The sequence below is a fragment of the Vigna unguiculata genome, unplaced genomic scaffold, assembly GCF_004118075.2.
Source record: "Vigna unguiculata cultivar IT97K-499-35 unplaced genomic scaffold, ASM411807v1 contig_378, whole genome shotgun sequence".
NCBI lineage: Eukaryota > Viridiplantae > Streptophyta > Magnoliopsida > Fabales > Fabaceae > Vigna > Vigna unguiculata.
The window spans coordinates 10,939-30,921 of record NW_021011087.1 but is presented as its reverse complement, the minus strand read 5'-3'; the positions used below and the strand labels follow the sequence as shown (position 1 = coordinate 30,921).

At 43.2% G+C, this 19,983-nt stretch overlaps 1 non-coding gene across 1 annotated transcript; it reads right to left on the bottom strand.

The window, feature by feature from the left end:
• Positions 1–18,179: 18,179 nt before the first annotated feature.
• LOC114171895 lies at positions 18,180–18,288 on the bottom strand. Its single transcript, XR_003601730.1, has one exon. It is a non-coding gene; the product is annotated as a small nucleolar RNA R71 (small nucleolar RNA).
• Positions 18,289–19,983: the final 1,695 nt, after the last annotated feature.

Here is a 19,983-nt window from a genome sequence, read left to right as displayed (position 1 = left end):
TCGTGGTTTTTGGATGTGAGGGTTGGAAAGGCCTACAAATGTCCCCAAATGAATACCATGAAATTCTTGGTGCACGAAAGTTTTGAGTTCGGAGGGTTTTGCACATGGCCAAGGTTGGTCGGTGCACCGCGCATAGCTAGATGGCTTGGTGGGGAGTTTTGTGAAAAATGAAATTCGTGGTTTTTGAGATGTGAGGGTTGGAAAGGCCTACAAATGTCCCCAAATGAATACCATGAAATTCTTGGTGCACGAAAGTTTTGAGTTCGGAGGGTTTTGCACATGGCCAAGTTGGCGGTGCACCACGGCATAGCTAGATGGCTTGGTGGGGAGTTTTGTGGAAAAATGAAATTCGTGGTTTTTGAGATATGAGGGTTGGAAAGGCCTACAAATGTCCCCAAATGAATACCATGAAATTCTTGGTGCACGAAAGTTTTGAGTTCGGAGGGTTTGCACATGGCCAAGGTTGGCGGTGCACCACGGCATAGCTAGATGCTTGGTGGGAGTTTTGTGAAAAATGAAATTCGTGGTTTTTGAGATGTGAGGGTTGGAAAGGCCTACAAATGTCCCCAAATGAATACCATGAAATTCTTGGTGCACGAAAGTTTTGAGTTCGGAGGGTTTGCACATGGCCAAGGTTGTCGGTGCACCACGGCATAGCTAGATTGGTTGGTGGGGAGTTTTGTGAAAAAATGAAATTCGTGGTTTTTGAGATGTGAGGGTTGGAAAGGCCTACAAATGTCCCCAAATGAATACCATTAAATTCTTGGTGCACGAAAGTTTTGAGTTCGGAGGGTTTTGCACATGGCCAAGGTTGGCGGTGCACCACGGCATAGCTAGATGGCTTGGTGGGGAGTTTTGTGAAAAAATGAAATTCGTGTTTTTGAGATATGAGGGTTGAAAGGCCTACAAATGTCCCCAAATGAATACCATGAAATTCTTGGTGCACGAAAGTTTTGAGTTCGGATGGTTTGCACTGCCAAGTTGGTCGGTGCACCGCGGCATAGCTAGATGGCTTGGTGGGGAGTTTTGTGAAAAAATGAAATTCGTGGTTTTTGAGATGTGAGGGTTGGAAAGGCCTACAAATGACCCCAAATGAATACCATGAAATTCTTGGTGCACGAAAGTTTTAAGTTCGGAGGGGTTTGCACATGGCCAAGGCTGTCGGTGCACCACAACATAGCTAGATTGCTTGGTGGGGAGTTTTGTGAAAAAATGAAATTCGTGGTTTTTGAGATGTGAGGGTTGGAAAGGCCTACAAATGTCCCCAAATGAATACCATGAAAATCTTGGTGGACGAAAGTTTTGAGTTCGGAGGGTTTTGAACATGGCCAAGGTTGGCGGTGCACCACGGCATAGGTAGATGGCTTGGTCGGGAGTTTTGTGAAAAAATGAAATTCGTGGTTTTTGAGATATGAGCATTGGAAAGGCCTACAAATGTCCCCAAATGAGTACTGTAAAAGTCTTGGTGCACAAAAGTTTTGAATTGGATGGAGTTTGCACTTGGCCAAGTTGGTAGGTGCACCGCAGCATAGCTAGATTGCTTGGTGGGGAGTTTTGTGAAAAAATGAAATTCGTGGTTTTTGAGATGTGAGGGTTGGAAAGGCCTACAAATGTCCCCAAATGAATACCATGAAAATCTGGGTGCACGAAAATTTTTAGTTCGGAGGGTTTTGCACATGGCCAAGGTTGGCGGTGCACCACGGCATAGGTAGATGGCTTGGTGGGGAGTTTTGTGAAAAAATGAAATTCGTGGTTTTTGAGGTGTAAGCGTTGGAAAGGCCTACAAATGTCCCCAAATGAGTACTGTAAAAGTCTTGGTGCACAAAGTTTTGAATTGGATGGAGTTTGCACTTGGCCAAGTTGGTGGTGCACCGCAGCATAGCTAGATGGCTGGTGGGGAGTTTTGTGAAAAAATGAAATTCGTGGTTTTTGAGATGTGAGGTTGGAAAGGCCTACAAATGTCCCCAAATGATACTGTAAAGTCTTGGTGCACGAAAGTTTTGAATTGGATGGGTTTGCACTTGGCCAAGTTGGTCGGTGCACCGCGGCATAGCTAGATTGCTTGGTGGGGAGTTTTGTGAAAAAATGAAATTCGTGGTTTTTGAGATGTGAGGGTTGGAAAGGCCTACAAATGCCCCAAATGAATACCATGAAATTCTTGGTGCACGACAGTTTTGAGTTCGAGGGTTTTGCACTTGGCCAAGTTCGTCGGTGCACTGCGGCATAGCTAGATTGGTTGGCGGGGAGTTTTTATGAAAAAATGAAATTCGGGGTTTTTAAGATGTGAGGGTTGGAAAGGCCTACAAATGTCCCCAAATGAATACCATTAAATTCTTGGTGCACGAAAGTTTTGACTTTGGAGGGTTTTGCACATGGCCAAGGTTGGCGGTGCACCACGACATAGGTAAATGGCTTGGTGGGGAGTTTTGTGAAAAAATGAAATTCGTGGTTTTTGAGATATGAGCATTGGAAAGGCCTACAAATTTCCCAAATGAGTACTGTAAAAGTCTTGGTGCACAAAAGTTTTGAATTGGATGGAGTTTGCACTTGGCCAAGTTGGTAGGTGCCCCGCAGCATAGCTAGATTGCTTGGTGGGGAGTTTTGTGAAAAAATGAAATTCGTGGTTTTTGAGATGTGAGGGTTGGAAAGGCCTACAAATGTCCCCAAATGAATACCATGAAAATCTGGGTGCACGAAAATTTTTAGTTCGGAGGGTTTTGCACATGGCCAAGGTTGGCGGTGCACCACGGCATAGGTAGATCGCTTGGTGGGGAGTTTTGTGAAAAAATGAAATTCGTGATTTTTGAGATGTGAGGGTTGGAAAGGCCTACAAATGTCCCCAAATGAATGCCATGAAATTCTTGGTGCACGAAAGTTTTCAGTTCGGAGGGTTTTGCACTTGGCAAAGTTGGTCGGTGCACCGCGGCATAGCTTGATGGCTTGGTGGGGAGTTGTGTGACAAAATGAAATTCGTGGTTTTTGAGATGTGAGGGTTTGAAAGGCCTACAAATGTCCCCAAATGAATACCATGAAATTCTTGGTGCACGAAAGTTTTGAGTTCGGAGGGTTTTGCACATGGCCAAGGTTGGCGGTGCACTAGGGCATAGCTAGATGGCGTGGAGGGGAGTTTGGTGAAAAAATGAAATTCGTGATTTTTGAGATGTGAGGGTTGGAAAGGCCTACAAATGTCCCCAAATGAATGCCATGAAATTCTTGGTGCACGAAAGTTTTCAGTTCGGAGGGTTTTGCACTTGGCAAAGTTGGTCGGTGCACCGCGGCATAGCTTGATGGCTTGGTGGGGAGTTGTGTGAAAAAATGAAATTCGTGGTTTTTGAGATGTGAGGGTTTGAAAGGCCTACAAATGTCCCCAAATGAATACCATGAAATTCTTGGTGCACGAAAGTTTTGAGTTCGGAGGGTTTTGCACATGGCCAAAGTTGGCGGTGCACCACGACACAACTATATGACTTGGTGGGAGTTTTGTGAAAAAATGAAATTCGTGATTTTTGAGATATGAGGGTTTGAAAGGCCTACAAATGTCCCCAAATGAATACCATGAAAATCTGGGTGCACGAAAGTTTTGAGTTCGGCGGGTTTTGCACATAGCCAAGTTGGCGGTGCACGACGGCATAGGTGGCTTGGTGGGGAGTTTTGTGAAAAATGAAATTCGTGATTTTTGAGATGTGAGCGTTGGAAAGGTCTACAAATGTCCCCAAAAGAGTACTGTAAAAGTCTTGGTGCACGAAAGTTTTAAATTGGAAGGGTTTTGCACATGGCCAATTTGGTCGGTGCATAGTGGCATTGCCATATGGCTTGGGGGGAGTTTTGTGAAAAAATGAAATTCGTGGAGGGTTGGAAAGGCCTACAAATGTCCCCAAATGAATACCATTAAATTCTTGGTGCACGAAAGTTTTGACTTTGAGGGTTTTGCACATGGCCAAGGTTGGCGGTGCACCACGACATAGGTAGATGGCTTGGTGGGGAAATTTGTGAAAAAATGAAATTCGTGGTTTTTGAGATGTGAGGGTTGGAAAGGCCTACAAATGTCCCCAAATGAGTACTGTAAAAGTTTTGGTGCACGAAAGTTTTGAATTGGATGGAGTTTGCACTTGGCCAAATTAGTCGGTGCACCGCGCATAACTAGATGGCTTGGTGGGGAGTTTTGTGAAAAAATGAAATTCGTGGTTTTTGAGAAGTGAGGGTTTGAAAGGCCTACAAATGTCCCCAAATGAATACCATGAAAATCTGGGTGCACGAAAATTTTTAGTTCGGAGGGTTTTGCACATGGCCAAGGTTGATGGTGCACCACGGCATAGGTAGATGGCTTGGTGGGAAGTTTTGTGAAAAAATGAAATTCGTGGTTTTTGAGAAGTAGGGTTGGAAAGGCCTACAAATGTCCCCAAATGAGTACTATAAAAGTCTTGGTGCACGAAAGTTTTGAATTGGATGGAGTTTGCACTTGGCCAAGTTGGTCGGTGCACCGCGGCATAGCTAGATTGCTTGGTGGGGAGTTTTGTGAAAAAATGAAATTCGTGGTTTTTGAGATGTGAGGGTTGGAAAGGCCTACAAATGCCCCCAAATGAATACCATGAAATTCTTGGTGCACGACAGTTTTGAGTTCGAAGGGTTTTGCACTTGGCCAAGTTCGTCGGTGCACTGCGGCATAGCTAGATTGGTTGGCGGGGAGTTTTTATGAAAAAATGAAATTCGGGGTTTTTAAGATGTGAGGGTTGGAAAGGCCTACAAATGTCCCCAAATGAATACCATTAAATTCTTGGTGCACGAAAGTTTTGACTTTGGAGGGTTTTGCACATGGCCAAGGTTGGCGGTGCACCACGACATAGGTAAATGGCTTGGTGGGGAGTTTGTGAAAAAATGAAATTCGTGGTTTTTGAGATATGAGCATTGGAAAGGCCTACAAATTTCCCAAATGAGTACTGTAAAAGTCTTGGTGCACAAAAGTTTTGAATTGGATGGAGTTTGCACTTGGCCAAGTTGGTAGGTGCCCCGCAGCATAGCTAGATTGCTTGGTGGGGAGTTTTGTGAAAAAATGAAATTCGTGGTTTTTGAGATGTGAGGGTTGGAAAGGCCTACAAATGTCCCCAAATGAATACCATGAAAATATGGGTGCACGAAAATTTTAGTTCGGAGGGTTTTGCACATGGCCAAGGTTGGCGGTGCACCACGGCATAGGTAGATCGCTTGGTGGGGAGTTTTGTGAAAAAATGAAATTCGTGATTTTTGAGATGTGAGGGTTGGAAAGGCCTACAAATGTCCCCAAATGAATGCCATGAAATTCTTGGTGCACGAAAGTTTTCAGTTCGGAGGGTTTTGCACTTGGCAAAGTTGGTCGGTGCACCGCGGCATAGCTTGATGGCTTGGTGGGGAGTTGTGTGACAAAATGAAATTCGTGGTTTTTAAGATGTGAGGGTTTGAAAGGCCTACAAATGTCCCCAAATGAATACCATGAAATTCTTGGTGCACGAAAGTTTTGAGTTCGGAGGGTTTTGCACATGGCCAAGGTTGGCGGTGCACTAGGGCATAGCTAGATGGCGTGGAGGGGAGTTTGGTGAAAAATGAAATTCGTGATTTTTGAGATGTGAGGGTTGGAAAGGCCTACAAATGTCCCCAAATGAATGCCATGAAATTCTTGGTGCACGAAAGTTTTCAGTTCGGAGGGTTTTGCACTTGGCAAAGTTGGTCGGTGCACCGCGGCATAGCTTGATGGCTTGGTGGGGAGTTGTGTGAAAAAATGAAATTCGTGGTTTTTGAGATGTGAGAGTTTGAAATGCCTACAAATGTCCCCAAATGAATACCATGAAATTCTTGGTGCACGAAAGTTTTGAGTTCGGAGGGTTTTGCACATGGCCAAAGTTGGCGGTGCACCACGACACAACTATATGACTTGGTGGGGAGTTTTGTGAAAAAATGAAATTCGTGATTTTTGAGATATGAGGGTTTGAAAGGCCTACAAATGTCCCCAAATGAATACCATGAAAATCTGGGTGCACGAAAGTTTTGAGTTCGGCGGGTTTTGCACATAGCCAAGTTGGCGGTGCACGACGGCATAGGTGGCTTGGTGGGGAGTTTTGTGAAAAATGAAATTCGTGATTTTTGAGATGTGAGCGTTGGAAAGGTCTACAAATGTCCCCAAAAGAGTACTGTAAAAGTCTTGGTGCACGAAAGTTTTAAATTGGAAGGGTTTTGCACATGGCCAATTTGGTCGGTGCATAGTGGCATTGCCATATGGCTTGGGGGGAGTTTTGTGAAAAAATGAAATTCGTGGAGGGTTGGAAAGGCCTACAAATGTCCCCAAATGAATACCATTAAATTCTTGGTGCACGAAAGTTTTGACTTTGGAGGGTTTTGCACATGGCCAAGGTTGGCGGTGCACCACGACATAGGTAGATGGCTTGGTGGGGAAATTTGTGAAAAAATGAAATTCGTGGTTTTTGAGATGTGAGGGTTGGAAAGGCCTACAAATGTCCCCAAATGAGTACTGTAAAAGTTTTGGTGCACGAAAGTTTTGAATTGGATGGAGTTTGCACTTGGCCAAATTAGTCGGTGCACCGCGGCATAACTAGATGGCTTGGTGGGGAGTTTTGTGAAAAAATGAAATTCGTGGTTTTTGAGATGTGAAGGTTGGAAAGGCCTACAAATGTCCCCAAATGAGTACTGTAAAACTTTTCGTGCACGATAGTTTTGAATTGGATGGAGTTTGCACTTGGCCAAGTTGGTCGGTGCACCGCGGCATAACTAGATGGCTTGGTGGGGAGTTCTGTGAAAAAATGAAATTCGTGGTTTTTGAGATGTGAGGGTTGGAAAGGCATACAAATGTCCCCAAATGAGTAATGTAAAAGTTTTGGTGCACAAAAGATTTGAATTGGATAGAGTTTGCACTTGGCCAAGTTGGTCGGTGCACCGCGGCATAACTAGATGGCTTGGTGGGGAGTTTTGTGAAAAAATGAAATTTGTGGTTTTTGAGATGTGAGGGTTGGAAAGGTCTACAAATGTCCGCAAATGAATACCATGAAAATCTTGGTGCACGAAAGTTTTGAGTTCGGACGGTTTTGCACATGGCCAAGGTTGGCGGTGCACCACAACATAGGTGGCTTGCTAGGGAGTTTTGTGAAAAAATGAAATTCGTGATTTTTGAGATGTGAGGGTTGGAAAGGCCTACAAATGTCCGCAAATGAATACCATGAAAATCTTGGTGCGCGAAAGTTTTGAGTTCGGCGGGTTTTGCACATGGCCAAGGTTGGCGGTGCACGACGGCATAGGTGGCTTGGTAGGGAGTTTTGTGAAAAATGAAATTCGTGATTTTTGAGATGTGAGAGTTGGAAAGGTCTACAAATGTCCCCAAATGAGTACTGTAAAAGTCTTGGTGCACGAAAGTTTTAAATTGGAAGGGTTTTGCACATGGCCAATTTGGTCGGTGCATAGTGGCATTGCCATATGGCTTGGGGGGAGTTTTGTGAAAAAATGAAATTCGTGGTTTTTGAGATGTGAGGGTTGAAAAGGCCTACTAATATCCCTAAATGAATACCATGAAATTCTTGGTGCACGAAATTTTGAGTTCGGAGGGGTTTGCACATGGCTAGGTTGTCGGTGCACCTCGCATAGCTTGATTACTTGGTGGGGAGTTTTGTGAAAAAATGAAATTCGTGATTTTTGAGATGTGAGGGTTGGAAAGGCCTACAAATGTCCGCAAATGAGTACCATGAAAATCTTGGTGCACGAAAGTTTTGAGTTCGGAGGGTTTTGCACATGGCCAGGTTGGCGGTGGACGACGGCATAGGTGGCTTGGTGGGGAGTTTTGTGAAAAATGAAATTCGTGATTTTTGAGATGTGAGCGTTGGAAAGGTCTACAAATGTACCCAAAGGAGTACTGTAAAAGTCTTGGTGCACGAAAGTTTTAAATTGGAAGGGTTTTGCACATGGCCAATTTGGTCGGTGATAGTGGCATTGCCATATGGCTTAGGGGGAGTTTTGTGAAAAAATGAAATTCGTGGTTTTTGAGATGTGAGGGTTGAAAAGGCCTACAAATATCCCCAAATGAATACCATGAAATTCTTGGTGCACGAAAGTTTTGAGTTCGGAGGGGTTTGCACATGGCTAGGTTGTCGGTGCACCACGCATAGCTTGATTACTTGGTGGGGAGTTTTGTGAAAAAATGAAATTCGTGATTTTTGAGATGTGAGGGTTGGAAAGGCCTACAAATGTCCGCAAATGAATACCATGAAAATCTTGGTGCACGAAAGTTTTGAGTTCGGAGGGTTTTGCACATGGCCAAGTTGGCGGTGCACGACGCATAGGTGGCTTGGTGGGGAGTTTTGTGAAAAATGAAATTCGTGATTTTTGAGATGTGAGCGTTGGAAAGGTCTACAAATGTCCCCAAATGAGTACTGTAAAAGTCTTGGTGCACGAAAGTTTTAAATTGGAAGGGTTTTGCACATGGCCAATTTGGTCGGTGCATAGTGGCATTGCCATATGGCTTAGGGGGACTTTTGTGAAAAAATGAAATTCGTGGTTTTTGAGATGTGAGGGTTGAAAAGGCCTACAAATATCCCCAAATGAATACCATGAAATTCTTGGTGCACGAAAGTTTTGAGTTCGGAGGGGTTTGCACATGGCTAGGTTGTCGGTGCACCATGCATAGCTTGATTGCTTGGTGGGGAGTTTTGTGAAAAAATGATTTCGTGGTTTTTGAGAAGTGAGGCTTGGAAAGGCCTACAAATGCCCCAAATGAAGACCATTAAATTCTTGGTGAATGAAAGTTTTGAGTTCGGCGGGTTTTGCATAGGGCCAAGGTTGGCGGTGCACCACAACATAACTAGATGGCTTGGTGGGGTGTTTTGTGAAAAAATAAAATTCGTGATTTTTGAGATGTGAGGATTGGAAAGGTCTACAATATCCCCAAATGAGTACTGTAAAAGTCTTGGTGCACGAAATTTTAAATTGGAAGGGTTTTGCACATGGCCAATTTGGTCGGTGCATAGTGGCATTGCCATATGGCTTGGGGGGAGTTTTGTGAAAAAATGAAATTCGTGGTTTTTGAGATGTGAGGGTTGGAAAGGTCTACAAATGTCCCCAAATGAGTACTGTAAAAGTCTTGGTGCATGAAAGTTTTAAATTCGAAGGGTTTTGCACATGGCCAATTTGGTCGGTGCATAGTGGCATTGCCATATGGCTTGGGGGGAGTTTTGTGAAAAAATGAAATTCGTGGTTTTTGAGATGTGAGGGTTGAAAAGGCCTACAAATATCCCCAAATGAATACCATGAAATTCTTGGTGCACGAAAGTTTTGAGTTCGGAGGGGTTTGCACATGACTAGGTTGTGGGTGCACCACGCATAGCTTGATTGCTTGGTGGGGAGTTTTGTGAAAAAATGAAATTCGTGGTTTTTGAGATGTGAGTGTTGGAAAGGCCTACAAATATCCCCAAATGAAGACCATTAAATTCTTGATGAATGAAAGTTTTGAGTTCATAGGGTTTTGCACAGGGCCAAGGTTGGCGGTGCACCACGACATAACTAGATGGCTTGGTGGGGTGTTTTGTGAAAAAATGAAATTCATGGTTTTTGAGATGTGAGGGTTGGAAAGGCCTAAAAATGTCCCCAAATGAAGACCATTAAGTTCTTGGTGCACGAAAGTTTTTAGTTTGGAGGGGTTTGCACATGGCAAGCTTGTCGGTGCACCACGGCTAAATTTGATTGGTTGGTGGGGAGTTTTGTGAAAAAATGAAATTTGTGGTTTTTGAGATGTGAGGGTTGGAAAGGCCTAAAAATGTCCCCAAATGAAGACCATTAAGTTCTTGGTGCACGAAAGTTTTGAGTTGGAGGGGTTTGCCCATGGCAAGCTTGTCGGTGCACCACGACATAACTTGATTGGTTAGTGGGGAGTTTTGTGAAAAAATGAAATTCGTGGTTTTTGAGATGTGAAGGTTGGAAAGGCTTACAAATTTCCCCAAATGAAGACCATTAAATTCTTGATGCATGAAAGTTTTGAGTTCGGAGGGGTTTGCACACGGCAAGCTTGTCGTTGCACCACGGCATAACTTGATTGGTTGGTGGGGAGTTTTGTGAAAAAATGAAATTCGTGGTTTTTTAGATGTGAGGGTTGGAAAGGCTTACAAATTTCCCTTAATGAAGACCATGAAATTCTTGGTGCACGAAAGTTTTGGGTTCGGAGGGCTTTGCACACAGCCAAAGTTGGCGGTGCACCACGGCATAGCTAGATTGCTTGGTGGGGAGTTTTTTGAAAAAAGGAAATTCGTGGTTTTTGAGATGTGAGGGTTGGAAAGGCCTACAAATGTCCCCAAATGAAGACCATTAAATTGTTGGTGAATGAAAGTTTTAAGTTCGGAGGGTTTTGCACGTGGCCAAGGTTGGCGGTGCACCACGACATAACTAGATGGTTTGGTGGGGTGTTTTGTGAAAAAAAGAAATTCGTGATTTTTAAGATGTGAGGGTTGGAAAGGCCTACAAATGTCCGCAAATGAATACCATGAAAATCTTGGTGCATGAAAGTTTTGAGTTCGGCGGGTTTTGCACATGGCCATGGTTGGCGGTGCACGACGGCACAAGTGGCTTGGTGGGGCGTTTTTGTGAAACAATGAAATTCGTGATTTTTGAGATGTGAGGGTTGGAAAGGGCTACAAATGTCCCGAAATGAATACCATGAAATTCTTGGTGCATGAAAGTTTTGAGTTCGGAGGGATTTGCACATGGCAAGGTTGTCAGTGCACCCCGGCACAGCTTGATTGCTTGGTGGGGAGTTTTGTGAAAAAATGAAATTCGTGGTTTTTGAGATGTGAGGGTTGGAAAGGCCTAAAAATGTCCCCAAATGAAGACCATTAAGTTCTTGGTGCACGAAAGTTTTGAGTTTGGAGGGGTTTGCACATGACAGGCTTGTCGGTGCACCACGGCATAACTTGATTGGTTGGTGGGGACTTTTGTGAAAAAATGAAATTCGTGGTTTTTGAGATGTGAGGGTTGGAAAGGCTTAAAAATTTCCCCAAATGAAGACCATTAAATTCTTGGTGAATGAAAGTTTTGAGTTCGTAAGGGTTTTCACATGGCAAGCTTGTCGGTGCACCACGGCATAACTTGATTGGTTGGTGGGGAGTTTTGTGAAAAAATGAAATTCGTGGTTTTTGAGATGTGAGGGTTGGAAATGCCTACAAATGTCCCCAAATGAATACCATGAAATTCTTGGTGCACGAAAGTTTTGAGTTCGGAGGGGTTTGCACATGGCCAAGGTTGTCGGTGGACGAAGGCATAGCTAGATTGGTTGGTTGGGAATTTTTATGAAAAAATGAAATTCGTGGTTTTTGAGATGTGAGGGTTGGAAAGGCCTACAAATGTCCCCAAATGAATACCATGAAAATCTTGGTGCACGAAAGTTTTGAGTTCGGAGGGTTTTGCACATGGCCAAGATTGGCGGTGCACGACGGCATAGGTGGCTTAGGCTTGGTGGGGAGTTTTGTGAAAAAATGAAATTGGTGATTTTTGAGATATGAGGGTTGGAAAGGCCTACAAATGTCCCCAAATGAATACCATGAAATTCTTGGTGCACGAAAGTTTTGAGTTTGGAGGGTTTGTCACTTCGCCAAGTTGGTTGGTGCATAGTGGCAATGCCATATGGCTTGGGGTGAGTTTTGTGAAAAAATGAAATTCGTGGTTTTTGAGATGTGAGGGTTGAAAAGGCTTACAAATATCCCCAAATGAATACCATGAAATTCTTGGTGCACGAAAGTTTTGAGTTCGGAGGGGTTTGCACATGGCTAGGTTGTCGGTGCACCACGCATAGCTTGATTACTTGGTGGGGAGTTTTGTGACAAAATGAAATTCGTAATTTTTGAGATGTGAGGGTTGGAAAGGTCTACAAATGTCCGCAAATGAATACCTTGAAAATCTTGGTGCACGAAAGTTTTGAGTTCGGAGGGTTTTGCACATGGCCAAGTTGACGGTGCACGACGGCATAGGTGGCTTGGTGGGGAGTTTTGTGAAAAATGAAATTCGTGATTTTTGACATGTGAGGATTGGAAAGGGCTACAAATGTCCCCAAATGAATACCATGAAATTCTTGGTGCATGAAAGTTTTGAGTTCGAAGGGGTTTGCACATGGCAAGGTTGTCGGTGCACCCCGGCATAGCTTGATTGCTTGGTGGGGAGTTTTGTGAAAAAATGAAATTCGTGGTTTTTGAGATGTGAGAGTTGGAAAGGCCTAAAAATGTCCCTAAATGAAGACCATTAAGTTCTTGGTGCACGAAAGTTTTGAGTTTGGAGGGGTTTGCACACGGCAAGCTTGTCGGTGCACCACGACATAACTTGATTGGTTGGTGGGGAGTTTTGTGAAAAAATGAAATTCGTGGTTTTTGAGATGTGAGGGTTGGAAAGGCTTACAAATTTCCCCAAATGAAGACCATTAAATTCTTGGTGCACGAAAGTTTTGAGTTCGGAGGGGTTTGCACATGGCAAGCTTGTCGGTGCACCACGGCATAACTTGATTGGTTGGTGGGGAGTTTTTATGAAAAAATGAAATTCGTGGTTTTTGAGATGTGAGGGTTGGAAAGGCCTACAAATGTCCCCAAATGATGACCATTAAGTTCTTGGTGAATGAAAGTTTTGAGTTCGGAGGGTTTTGCACATGGCCACAGTTGGCGGTGCACCACGGCATAGCTAGATGGCTTGGTGGGGAGTTTTGTTAAAAAATGAAATTCGTGATTTTTGAGATGTGAGGGTTGGAAAGGCCTACAAATGTCTGCAAATGAATACCATGAAAATCTTGGTGCACGAAAGTTTTGAGTTCGGAGGGTTTTGCACTTGGCCAAATTGGTCGGTGCACTGCGGCATAGCTAGATGGCTAGTTCGGGAGTTTTGTGAAAAAATGAAATTAGTGGTTTTTGAGATGTGAGGGTTGGAAAGGCCTACAAATGTCCCCAAATGAATACCATGAAAATCTTGGTACACGAAAGTTTTGAGTTCGGAGGGTTTTGCACATGGCCAAGGTTGGCGGTGCACCACGGCATAGGTGGCTTGGTGGGGTGTTTTGTGAAAAAAATGAAATTCATGGTTTTTGAGATGTGAGGGTTGGAAATGCCTACAAATGTCCCCAAATGAATACCATGAAATTCTTGGTGCACGATAGTTTTGAGTTCGGAGGGGTTTGCACATGGCCAAGGTTGTCGGTGCACCACGGCATAGCTAGATTGGTTGGTGGGGAGTTTTTATGAAAAAATGAAATTCGTGGTTTTTGAGATGTGAGGGTTGGAAAGGCCTACAAATGTCCCCAAATGAATACCATTAAATTCTTGGTGCACGATAGTTTTGAGTTCGGAGGGTTTTGCACATGGCCAAGGTTGGCGGTGCACCCCGACATAGCTAGATGGCTTGGTGGGGAGTTTTGTGAAAAAATGAAATTCGTGATTTTTGAGATATGAGGGTTTGAAAGGCCTACAAATGTCCCCAAATGAATACCATTAAATTCTTGGTGCACAAAAGTTTTGAGTTCAGAGGGTTTTGCACATGGCCAAGGTTGGCGGTGCACCACGGCAGAGGTGGCTTGGTGGGGAGTTTTGTGAAAAAATGATATTCGTGATTTTTGAGATATGACGGTTGGAAAGGCCTACAAATGTCCGCAAATGAATACCATGAAAATCTTGGTGCACGAACGTTTTGAGTTCGGAGGGTTTTGCACTTAGCCAAGTTGGTCGGTGCACTGCGGCATAGCTAGATGGCTTGTTGGGGAGTTTTGTGAAAAAATGAAATTCGTGGTTTTTGAGATGTGAGGGTTGGAAAGGCCTACAAATGTCCCCAAATGAATACCATGAAAATCTTGGTGCACGAAGGTTTGGAGTTCGGAGTGTTTTGCACATGGCCAAGGTTGGCGGTGCACCACGGCATAGGTGGCTTCGTGGGGTGTTTTGTGAAAAAAATGAAATTCGTGATTTTTGAGATGTGAGGGTTGAAAAGGGCTACAAATAACTCCAAATGAATACCATGAAATTCTTGGTGCATGAAAGTTTTGAGTTCGGAGGGGTTTGCACATGGCAAGGTTGTCGGTGCACCACGGCATAACTTGATTGGTTGGTGGGGAGTTTTGTGAAAAAATGAAATTCGTGGTTTTTGAGATGTGAGGGTTGGAAAGGCTTACAAATTTCCCCAAATGAAGACCATTAAATTCTTGGTGCATGAAAGTTTTGAGTTCGGAGGGGTTTGCACATGGCAAGCTTGTCGGTGCACCACGGCATAACTTGATTGGTTGGTGGGGAGTTTTTTGAAAAAATGAAATTCGTTGTTTTAGAGATGTGAGGGTTGGAAAGGCTTATCAATTTCCCCAAATGAAGACCATGAAATTCTTGGTGCACGAAAGTTTTGGGTTCGGAGGGCTTTGCACATGGCCAAAGTTGGCGGTGCACCACGGCATAGCTACATTGCTTTGTGGGGAGTTTTTTGAAAAAATGAAATTCGTGGTTTTAGAGATGTGAGGGTTGGGAAGGCCTACAAATATCGCCAAATGAATACCATTAAATTCTTGGTGCATGAAAGTTTTGAGTTCGGAGGGTTTTGCACATGACCAAGGTTGGCGGTGCACCACGGGATATCTAGATGGCTTGGTGGGGAGTTTTGTTAAAAAATGAAATTCGTGATATTTGAGATGTGAGGGTTGGAAAGGCCTACAAATGTCCGCAAATGAATACCATGAAAATCTTGGTGCACGAAAGTTTTGAGTTCGGAGGGTTTTGCACTTGGCCAAGTTTGTCGGTGCACTGCGGCAGAGCTAGATGGCTTGTTAGGGAATTTTGTGAAAAAAGAAATTCGTGGTTTTTGAGATGTGAGGGTTGGAAAGGCCTACAAATGTCCCCAAATGAATACCATGAAATTCTTGGTGCACGAAAGTTTTGAGTTCGGAGGATTTGTCACTTGGCCAAGTTTGTCGGTGCATAGTGGCATTGCCATATGGCTTGGGGGGAGTTTTGTGAAAAAATGAAATTCGTGGTTTTTTAGATGTGAGGGTTGGACAGGCTTACAAATTTCCCCAAATGAAGACCATTAAATTCTTGGTGCATGAAATTTTTGAGTTCGGAGGGGTTTGCACATGGGAAGCTTGTCGGTGCACCACGGCATAACTTGATTGGTTGGTGGGGAGTTTTGTGAAAAAATGAAATTCGTGGTTTTTGAGATGTGAGGTTTGGAAAAGCTTACAAATTTCTCCAAATGAAGACCATGAAATTCTTGATGCACGAAAGTTTTGGGTTCGGAGGGCTTTGCACATGGCCAAAGTTGGCGGTGCACCACGGCATAGCTAGATTGCTTGGTGGGGAGTTTTTTGAAAAAATGAAATTCGTGGTTTTTGACATGTGAGGGTTGGAAAGGCCTACAAATGTCCCCAAATGAAGACCATTAAGTTATTGGTGAATGAAAGTTTTGAGTTCGGAGGGTTTTGCACATGGCCAAGGTTGGCAGTTGATGAGTCATTATTTTCTTCCATTTCACTAGCCTTTGTGTACCCATTAGACAGTTGATTAGTGCTTAATTGTTCATCATTAGAGTGTTTTTCATCTGTTGGGCTTTATTGGGCCACTGTTCCGAATTTGGACTAATTTCACATTATTTGGACTAATTTTTGTTTTTAATTATTTTTAGGTATTTGGGTGAAGCAATTTTGGAGCTTGGACATTAATAATTAGTTGAAGAAACTTTCCACATCATTGCCACATCATTTCCATGTCATTTCCACGTCAGCAAAGTCAATGGGTCAACATTTGAGGCCCAGAGTGGCATTTTTGTAATTCTGCGGCCCATAATGGCAGTTTTGTAATTCTGAGTGGCATGGGTGATATGACCACGAATTAGGTCTGCATGAGGAGGAGGAGCCGCTCCATCATCTTCAACCTCTCTTCAAAAACCTCCATTTTCGTTCTCCAAGCTTCCATGGACGTCCCCCTTGCGGTTTTTCACGTTTTTGGTTCATTTTTACCGTTTTCATGCATATTTGACAGCACCCATTGAGGGTTTTACGTTTTGAATTCGTTTTCTTGCTTGGGCAGTTCGTTTTGTGGGTTTATTGACTTGGAACAATACCCATTCATGGGGTTTTCGCATTTATATATGATATCACCGTTTTGCATTCCATTTAAGCTTTGAAATCTCAATTTTTGGTCTTAAATTGCGTTTTCAGATTTGATAGTTAGGGTTCTTGGTTCTGATTTTTGTGATTTTAGTTTTGAAGTGTTTAATTACTCATTTCCATGTCTAGCTAAATTCGTGTATTGACTCCTTGATGAAAAACGCAATGAAGCTTTGAGGTTGTGCTTGTTTTGTGAAATCTGCCATGTTTTTGTTATGAATTCGTGGAATGCATGTGGTGAATCTGTCAATGCTTAATTTACAGAGTAATTGCATGTGTTTTGTTTAAGATACGTTCATGCTTAATGTATGTAGCTTGGCTGTCACGAATTTAAGGATGTGTGCATTGCTTAAGTGCATAATGAAGCTAGATTGTAATTTTCGCTTAGTGAATTATTATCTAGTGGATTGAGACAGGGTTGGTGTTAATTTGGTGGCCTATGATAAGTGAAATTGCGCTTGAATCAGGGATGTCAATACGGTTTTAGTCACTGTAGCATTTAAATTAATCTATTGATTAGCATTCCGAATCTGTCTGCCAAACCCCCCCCTGTGTTTTATTGTTGTGTTCATCTGGAAATTTCGCTTTAAATGAAAATATTGGTCGTTGGGAGACGACTTGGTTCACTTTCATGTACTGCATTTAATATGTTTTAATTTGGTGGGGTACGACCTCTATCAAATTTGGCGCCGCTGCCGGGGACCAATCGTTTCGTTCAAAGTAAAATTTCCAGTGTGTTTGTGTTCTGTGTTTTGGTGTGTGTGTGTAGTTCAAGTGTGGTTGAGTTGGTATATGTTCATTGTGATGTTAATGTTGTGTTAAGTTCAGTGTCTGTTTCCATTCCTGTGTGTTTCTGTGTAGTGTAGTGAATAGTGTCGCGGCGCTCATGAATAGTGTCATTTGTAGTAGTGAATAGTGTTTGAATAGTGTCCGAATCTGGCATTTAACTTCTGGATTTTTGTTTTGGTAGCTACGAAGCTTGTTTTGACTTGAAATTTTTTTCCCCCACTTCTAAGACGTTGAACTTGATAGGAAAAATAGCTAGAGCAGTTGGTATGGTCTGAGTTAAGAGATTCAAAAAAATTTTGGACTGATTTTTAGTGAAACTTCAGAGGACCATAACTTTTGCTCTGGTTATCAGATTCACTATTATTTTATATGGATTTGGGGTAGAATTTGATTTCCTACCTTGTCGTAACCCGCTTCGCCGGTTTGCAAACTCAGATTCTCCAGAAAATGCCATTTTCTACATTTCAGCAATGTTTTTTGTAATTTTTCTTCATTTTTTTCACTTTTGAAAAATTGTTAAAAATACTTGTGCTTTGAGTTTTCATCTGATTTTTTTTGTGCTTCTGTTTGACCACTCAGAGGAATATCCTACCAATTTTCAAGTCATTTGGAGGTCGTTTGAGTATACTTGTAGTTATACCCTTTGTTATGCCAATATCACCACAATTAATGCTTTTTGGTGCATGACTAGGGGAAACCCAAGTGAATTACAACCATTTGACCCTGAGATTGATAGGACATTCCATAGAGGAAGTAGGCATCCTAGGAATCCATCTTTGCATGCTGAATATTCAGTGACATTTCCTGATTCTTCTAATTCTCATCACATTCCTGACACTCCTCATTCTTTGTATTCTGAGCATTTCCATACTGATAACATGGCTCAACCTCCTCCACCTCATGAGAGAACCATGAGTGAGCTCACTGCACCAGAGTTCACTTATGATAGTTTATGCATACAATACCCTGAGGAGGAGGTTTCATATGTGCTGAAAACTGGTTTGATACACTTGTTGCCAAAGTTTCATGGTCTTGGAGGTGAGGACCCGTGCAAACACTTGAAGCAGTTTCATGTCGTCTGTTCCACCATGAAGCCTGCAGATGTACAAGAGGACCATGTATACTTGAAGGCTTTCCCTCATTCTTTGGAGGGTAATGCGAAAGACTGGCTGTACTACCTAGCACCCAGGTCCATCACAAGCTGGGATGACCTGAAGAGATTGTTCCTTGCCAAGTTCTTTCCTGCTTCAAGGACAACAGCCATACGGAAGGAGATTTCTGGCATCAAGCAGCAATCTGGGGAGACCCTTTATGAGTACTGGGAGAGGTTCAAGAATCTCTGTTCAAGTTGTCCACACCATCAGATTTCTGAACATCTCCTCCTGCAGTATTTTTATGAAGGCTTGCACCACATGGATCGAAATATGATTGATGCCGCAAGTGGTGGTGCCCTTGGTAACATAACCCCAGCTGCAGCCAGACAACTGATAGAGAACATGGCTTCAAATTCTCAACAATTTGGCACAAGGAGTGATGCCATAGTTGTTAGAGGTGTTCATGATGTAGGAGCAGCCGAGTACACGAAGAAGTTGGAGAGTAAGATTGATGCTCTTACCACATTGGTCAACCAACTTGCTTCCAATCAGAGAGCTCCAGCTGCAAGAGTTTGTGGCCTTTGTACATCTGTTGATCATTTTACAGACTCTTGCCCAGCATTGCAACAACAGGCTTCTTCTTCTTCTACACCAGTGGATACCCCTCAGGCCTATGCAGCTAATATTTTCAACAACAATAGGCCCCAACAGCAACAACAAAACCACCATGATTTGTCAACCAACAGATATAATCCAGGATGGAGGAATCACCCTAATTTGAGATGGGGAAACCAGGGTAACCAGCAGCCCCAACAATTTCAAAATGTGCAACCACCTCCACAACAAAGAGTTGCACCTGCACCACAAGCTGCTCCTGTTCCACCTGTACCCACACCAGCTCCTGCTGCAGCACCTGTACCTTCTTCTTCTACTTCATTGGAAGAGTTAGTCAGGATGATGACCCTTCAAAATATGCAATTTCAGCAGGAGACTAGGGCCTCAATCCAGAGTTTGACAAATCAAATGGGGTAGATGGCCACTCAGCTAAACCAGGCACAAGCTCAGAATTCTGACAAGCTTCCATCACAGACGGTGGAAAATCCTAGGAATGTGAGTGCCATTACTTTGAGATCTGGGAAGAACATTGAAGTTCCCACTTTCGAGCCTACACCTCCAAAGGAAGCCGACCCTGCCACACTTCAGAGAAAGCGTGATGCTCATGCAGCTGGTCCTTCCACATCTGGTGTGACTTCTACACCTTCCACCTCTACTGCTGCACCTTCCATACCTCTTCCTTTTCCTCGAAGAGCCATTCCAAGCAAAAAGATGGAAGAGGTTGACAAGGAGATCTTGGAAACTTTTAGGAAGGTGGAGGTGAACATACCTCTGTTGGATGCCATTAAACAGATTCCCAGATATGCAAAGTTCTTGAAGGAGCTATGCACGCACAAGAGGAGGCTAAAGGGAAACGAAAAGATCAGCATGGGCAGAAACGTGTCAGCATTGATAGGTAAATCTGTTCCTCAGATTCTTGAGAAGTGCAAGGACCCAGGTACATTTTGTGTACCTTGCATCATAGGTAACAATAAATTTGAAAATGCAATGCTTGATCTTGGTGCTTCAATAAATGTTATGCCTCTATCTATTTTTAAATCTCTTTCTCTTGGACCCCTGCAACCTACGGGTGTGGTGATTCAGTTGGCAAATAGAAGTGTTGCCCACCCCGCAGGTTTGGTTGATGATGTTTTAGTTCGTGTTGGTGAATTGATTTTCCCTGCTGATTTTTACATTCTTGATATGGAAGAGGGATTTTCACATGGTTCTGCACCAATCATTTTAGGCAGACCATTTTTGAAAACTGCACGAACCAAAATTGATGTCCATGCAGGTACTTTGTCCATGGAGTTTGATGATATTGTTGTGCGATTCAACATTCTGGATGCCATGAAACATCCTTCTGAGGATCAT